This window comes from Vulpes lagopus, chromosome 23, assembly GCF_018345385.1.
Source record: "Vulpes lagopus strain Blue_001 chromosome 23, ASM1834538v1, whole genome shotgun sequence".
NCBI lineage: Eukaryota > Metazoa > Chordata > Mammalia > Carnivora > Canidae > Vulpes > Vulpes lagopus.
Window position 1 is genome coordinate 59,606,960 of NC_054846.1, and position 7,258 is coordinate 59,614,217.

The 7,258-nt window shown below is 36.9% G+C and overlaps 1 pseudogene; it reads right to left on the reverse strand.

Moving 5' to 3' along the window:
• Positions 1-651: 651 nt before the first annotated feature.
• On the reverse strand, positions 652-4,709 carry LOC121481055 (annotated as a pseudogene).
• Positions 4,710-7,258: the final 2,549 nt, after the last annotated feature.

Sequence of the window (7,258 nt, forward strand, 5' to 3'; positions counted from 1 at the left end):
CACAATTTTTGATAATTTATTTCTTCATTTAACTCAAAATATTTTAAAATTTCTCTTGGGATTTCTGTTTTTTAAACTCACATGCTATGCAGAAGTGTATTGTTTAATTTCCAAGTATTTTGAGATTTTCTACCTATCTTTCTGTTATTGATTTTTTTTGTTTAATTCTATTGTTGTATTGAAAGCAGACATTGTGTAATTTCTATTCTTTTGAATTTGTTAAGTTGTGTTTTATGGCCCAGCATGTGGTCTGTCTTGGTGAATGTCCCATGTGAGGCTGTGTGTGTTCTATTGTTGTCAGATGAAGTAGTTAATAGATGTCAATTATTCCCAGTTGACTGATAATGCTGTTGAGTTCCACAGTGTCCTTACTGATATCCTGCCTGCTTGATCTGTCAGTTACTAAAAGAGGGATGTTGAAGCCTCAAGCTATAATAATGGATTTGTCTATTGTTCTTGAACTTCTATTGGTTTTTGTCTCACATATTTTGATGTGCTATTATTAGGTACATACACATCAAGGACTGCTAACATCCTTGTTTTAATTGAGCATTTTATATGATCCCATTTTGTCTCTTAGCATATCAACCATATTTTTTTCTTTTCTTGTCCTTCAAACTTTTATGTAATGGCATTGATCTATGATGGATTCTAGATCTTGTGAAAAGCAGCCACATCCATGGACTATATACATAGTCCCAAAAGCAGTGATCCACTCCTCCAGCATATCTGTTCCAACTTTATGGCCTTCCACTACCCACCGTACTTAGAGTTTTTTAAATTCCATATTCCATTGGAACTAGCTTAGATGAGCCCCAGACCAAGTTGTCTGCTTGAATGCTCCTGATGCACTTTTCTAGTTTTGCCCTACCTGTCTCATCTCAGGATTTCACATCTAGTAAGATGGAAGACCTGGCAACAAGTGCAGGTTTTTTGGCTTTCTTTGACTCATAGTGCACAAGGCATTCCTCTCTTAGCCTCTTTGCTTCTTCACTTTCTTCTTCCTCCACAGATCCAAAGGGATCAATGTCATTATCATCTTTACTATCTGTAGCTCCACTTCCTGTGGTGTCTTCCACATTAGCAGGGCCATACTTGCCCAAAGCTTTCTTCACTCCTGGAAGCCTGGCCTCTTTTTCATAAGAGCTGATGTGATTATATCAATGTAGGGCATGATAAGAGTCAGCAGGCGTGGACTAGAAACTGCTTCAAATGCTGCTGGGTGGCTTATGACAGCATACACCCTTTGATGTAGCTCTTGTCTGCTAGGTAATTGTTGAACACCTGGAGGCTGGGGATGCTTTTCAAGTCTCCAAAACCCCTGGCATCTGCGGATCCAGGAACTGGGGGACAGCGAAGGAAAAGAGGAGTGCAGGTGGTCTGCCAAACACTAAGGGGAAAAAAAGCTCAATTATATTCCTTTAAAAAAATTGTTAGTGTTTTCTCTAGAGTTTGTGATATATGTTTATAACTAGCCTACATCCACTCTCAAATAACACTATATTGCCTCATGGGTAGTAAAGATACATTTATAATAGAGTATTGCCAATTCCTTCCTCCTGTCTTTTGTTACATGGCTGTTATTTACTTCACTTAGCCATATACTATAATCTTCTAATATATTGTTACTATTATAACTGGGAGCAAACGATGACCTATTGGCTCAATTAACAAAAAGAAAAACAAAATATTTTATTTTAACTTCATTTATTCCTTCTTGATGATCTTTCTTTTTCTGTATAGATCAAATTTCTGACCTACATAATTTTTCCTTTCCCCAAAGACCTTCTTTATTTTTTTTATTTTTATTTATTTATTTATTTTTCAAAGACCTTCTTTAAACATCTCTTGCAGAGCAGGTGTATTGGTGATAAATTCTCTGAGTTTTTTGTTTGTTTGTTTTGTTTTGTTTTTGTCTGAGAAACTCTATTTCTTCTTCACTTTTGAAGGATAATTTCACTGGATATAGATTTCTAAGCCATTTTTTTCTTTCAACAGTTTATTTTTGTTTATTTTAGAGAGAGTGTGTGTGTGTGCAAGTGAGGGTGAGGACGGATAGAGAGAGAGAGAAAGAGAATCCTAAGCAAACTCCATGCTGAGGGCAGAGCCCAATGAGGGGCTCAATGTCACAACCCTGAGATCATGACTTGAGCCAAAACGAAGAGTCAAGATGCTCAATTGAATGAGCCACTTTCAACAGTTTAAATATTTCCCTCCACTGTTTTTTAACTTACATGGTTTCTTGTGTGTGTGTGTGTGTGTGTGTGTGTGTGTGTGTTTAAGATTTTATTTTTTAAAGTAATCTCTACATCTAACGTGGGGGCTCAGACTCACAACCCCAAGATCAAGAGTTGCATGCTTCACTGACTGAGCCAGCCAGGTACCCAAGCTTACACGGTTTCTGATGAGAAGTCTGATTTAGGTCTTATCCTTGTTCTTCTATATGTAAAGTTTTTTTCCTGTGTTGCTTTAAAGATTTTCTCTTTGTCTTTGGTTTTCTACAGTTTGAATATGATATGTTTAGGAATAAAGTTCTTTTTTAGTATTTATCCTGCTTGGTGTTCTCCAAGCTTCTTGAATCTATGTTTTGGTGTCATCAATTTTGGAAAATTCCTGGCCATTACTCCTTCAAATATTTCTTTTGCTCTGTCCCTTCTTTCTTCTCCTTCTCTTCTGGTATTCCAGTTATACATTTGTCATACCTTTAAACTTGTTTCACAGTTATTGGATATCTTGTTTTTTGTTTTTTTTTTCTCATTCTTTTTTTTCTCCTTTCATTTCAGTTTGGGAAATGTCTACTGACATATTTTCAGTCTCAATGATTTTTAGCTTGGCCATGTCCTTTCTATTGATGAGCTGCTGTAAAGCATTATTTATTTCTGCTACAATATTTTTTAAGATGATTTTTTTAAGGGGCACCCAGGTGGTTCAGTCAGTTGAATGTCTGGCTCTTGGTTTTGGCCCAGGTCATGATCTTGTGCGACATGGGATTGAGCCCCACTAGGGCTCCATGCTCTGTATGAAGTCTGCTGGAAATTTTCTCTTCTTCCCCCTCCCCACTCACTTGCTCACATGCTCTCTCTATATATATTAGAAAATTATATATATATATATATATATATATATATATATATATAAATTTTTTTAAAATGCGATTTTTTAAGAGAAATTTTATGTTCACAGCAAAATTAAGAGGAAGATACAGAGATTTCTCATAGACCTACTGCTTCACAACCTTTCCTATTATGAACATCCTCCACCAGAGTGGTACATTTGTTACAACTGATGAACCTACACTGACGCATCATAATCACCCAAAGTCTAGACTCTACATTAAAGTTCACTCTTGGTGTTGTATATTCTGTGGGTTTAGACAAATGTCTAATGACATGTGTCCATCATTATCATATCATACAGACTATTTTTTACTGCCCTAAAAATCCTTTGTGTTCCCCTTATTCACCACTCCTCAACAATCCCTAGCAATCGCTGATCTTCTTCCTGTCTCCATAGTTTTGCTTATTCGAGAATGTCATGTAGTTGGAATCATATAGTATACAGCCTTTTCAGTTGGATTCTTTCACTTAGTAAAGTGATTTTAAGATTCCTTTGTGTCTATTTTTTGCCTTGATCACTTTAAAAAAATACTGAATAATATTCCATTGTCTAAAGGAACCACAGTTTATTTATCCAGGTGTCTACTGAAGGACACCTTGGTTGCTTTCAAGTTTTGGCAATTATGAAGTTAGAACTTTCTTTCTTTCATTTTAAAAATTCTTTCATACATTTTCTGTCTCTATGCCCATCTGCTTTTGCATACTGTATACTTCTACTAGTGCATCTTTAACATATTAATCACAGTTATTTTAAATTCTCAGTCTGATAATTCTAAAATTTCTGCTGTATCTGAATCTAGTTCTGATAATTGCTTTGTCTATTTAGATCATATATCTTGTCTTGCTTTTTTAATCATGTCTTGTAATTTTTTGTTGAAAACAGAACATGTTGTATTAGATAATATGAGCTGAAGTAAATAGCCTTTAGCATGAAGTTTTATGTTAACTTAGCTAGGAATTGTGTCTAATGTTTATTGTGGCTGTAGGTTTCAAAGGCTTTAATTTCCTCCAAGATACTTGTTTTTTAATTTATCTTTTATCTTTGGGTTTCTCTGAAAACTCTCTTAAATACAGTCAGAGCCATATAGCTGCTTCAGCTGCAACCCACTGTTAACATACTGGAGCCCTATTGATGAGGTGGTAAGGGGGAGGGGAGGAGAGGACATCTATAATCTTGTGAATAAGTCTTAGTCTTTAGTGAGCTTGTATCCCTGAGCTGTGACCTTCACAAATGATCCTTATGTTGTTCTCTTCCTTTAGGTGAGACAGAAAGACTAAAGGAGGCTTGAGTTGGATAAATTCCCTTCCTCCACATCAGATAAAGCTCTTTGCCATTAACAGATAGGCATTTGTTAAGGAGAATGCTCTGGACATTATTTCAAAACTATTACTATTCCCTTTCCCTTGCCAGAGACATGGGATTGTTGTTTTGACTCTTTATCATGACAACTTTGTGGGATTCCTGAGGGTAAGACCTACAAAAAATGCAAGGCGGCCTATGACTACAGCTCTGAGGTTTCTTATTTACAATAATTTATACTCCAATCTCCAGCAATTCATTAAAAGTACTGTTTGAGTTTACCTACCATCCATGGCTCAAGCAGCTTTTACTCAGGGTAAGTTGATCTGCACTGTGATTCTTTGTATTAACCTGTTCCTCCAGATTTCAAGGTAATGGTTTGCACTTTCCCTTAATTCCTTAATGGAGCTAAGAAAAGTCACAATTTTCCATTTGTTCAGCTTTTATTGTTGTTGTAAGGATGAGAACTATGACTTATGTGTTGGAGATGAAACTTCAAATCTCTAGGAGTTCTTTTAATGAAATGGGAAACTCATAGTCTTTGTATGGCTGAAGAAGTCTTTTCCTCTTTCACTTTGAATGATAATTTATCTGGGTATAAAATTCAAGATTTCCAGCTATTTTCCTTCAGCACTTTACAACTGCTACTTTACTGTCTTTTTGCTGTATATTATTGCTGCTAAGAATTTTGTTGTCACTCCAGGTATCATTTCTTTGTAAATTATCTGTCTTTTGGTATTTTAAAGATATACTTTTTTTCCTTGACACTTTATACACTTTCTGTAATGTGTCTCTGTGTGTAGAATTATTTTCAGTTGATCTATTTTTTAGTCTCATGAATTATATATTCTTTAATTCTGAAAAATTTTCAGTTCTGATATTTTCAAATGCTCCATTTCTATCATTTTCTTCATTCTCCTTTTTAGTAATTGTCAATAGACTAATATTAGCTTGTCAATCCCTTCTCCATGTCTCTACAAATCTATTCAAATCATATGTTTATTCTATGTTCTTGGGATATTCTTAGGCATTATTCCCACTAATTTTCTCTTTGTCTCTTTGTCTATTCTAGAGTTTACCCCATTATACTCTTTTTTGTCCATGAGAAAGATGCTCTGTTGAGCCACAATCTTCCTCTAGTCCTAATGTGTCCCCTGAAGATCCTTGTTCAAGTCTGCCTTCAAAAATCCCTTGAAATATTTGAAAACAGAGATGCCAGTCTCCCCCTTTTCCTTAGGTTAAACACCACAGTTAAAGGTCACTGTGAATGTAAGCAGGTCACAGTGAATACTACCTTTCACAATATGGTGATGGGAAATGTGAGAAGCAGATCAATATCTAAATTTTAATCAATAATTATGGAAATGTTCACTAGGAACCTGGAGAACAGCTTGGAAAATTCCCCTGTGGTACCTAAATTAATCCTATGTGTCTCATCTGGGTTTAATTCATTTATTAAACAATAACTTATTATATGTTCAGTTGTATTAATTACCTTTCTAAATGCAGGAGCTATGCTGGGGATCAAGACATGGTCCTCAGTTGGGTCAGTGCAGGAGAAAAGAGGTTGAGATGATGAGCAGGGTGGAACGGGGTGTGATTATCCAGGAAGAGAGTACCAAGTGGAAGAATGCTCAGAGAGCACTCTGAAGACCCTTCCATTTTCAGATTCCCATGCAACATTTAGTAGCACTCCAATCATATTAAGTGGGGCCAGGTGTAGTCTCAGGGACCATCCAGCAGAAGAGGTTATTATCCCTTCATTGTGGAGCTACAGAGGGCCAGGCTCAGCTCTTATAACATTTAGTCCAGTCCTGATCAAGGATAGGAAGAATAAGTGACCTCACCCCACTAGCAAGTGGGTTTGGATTTAGTTTTCTCCCATTGACTTTTGCTTCAAATGCTTGTTGATTCATTCACTGTAGTGGATTAATGACACCAATGGCCCCTCATAATGGTCCTTCTGTATCCAAACTTTTGTCCTATAACTTTGTAGTCACCTCCTACCCTGATTCCAGGCTTGGCCGCATAACTTTCTAGGACTAATGTGATGTTTGCAAATATGATACAGGCAGAAGCTGGAAAAGTGCTTGTAGATTTCCATGTCTTCTCTTCTATCTCTGACTTCCCTGTGATAACTAGACTAGTTTTCCTTTGGAACCTTGTCCAAGGCTAGCTCTCTCTTATCTTGGTTTCTCTTGTATCTTGCCTTGATTCCTGCTGCTGATGTGATAAGATGCTTGGGCTATCCTGATGGAGGGCTGTGAGAGACATATGGAGGAAAGCTGGGCTGTTCCAGATGAGGTCATCCTAGACTATCCAGCCCCCAACTCACTTCCAGTTCACAGAAAATACACAAGCAAGCCCAGCTGAGATCAGTTAAGCCTGGCCCCAAATGGTGGAAAGCAGATTTAAATCAAAAGAGAGCTGGGACGCCTTGGTGGCTCAGCAGTCGAGCATCTGCCTTCAGCTCGGGGCATGATCCTGGGATCTGGGATCAGGTCCTGCATTGGGCTCTTTGCAGGGAGCCTGCTTCTCTCTCTGCCTATGTCTCTGCCTCTCTGGGTATCTCTCATGAATAAATAAATAAAATCTTAAAAAAAAAAATGAAACAGAGAGCCTAACAACCTATGGGCTTATGAATAATATTAAATGGCTGTTATTTTAGACTACTAAGTTTTAGGATGCTTTGTTACAGAGCATAGCTAACTAATATAGAAATGGTAGTTATCTGATGCTCAATAATTCCATGAATCTTTGTGGAATATCTACTTTGCTCCTGTGGGCTTGTGGGAAACTTTGCAAGGTCTTTTTCTATCTGCTGCCACACTGATTCTGTTGG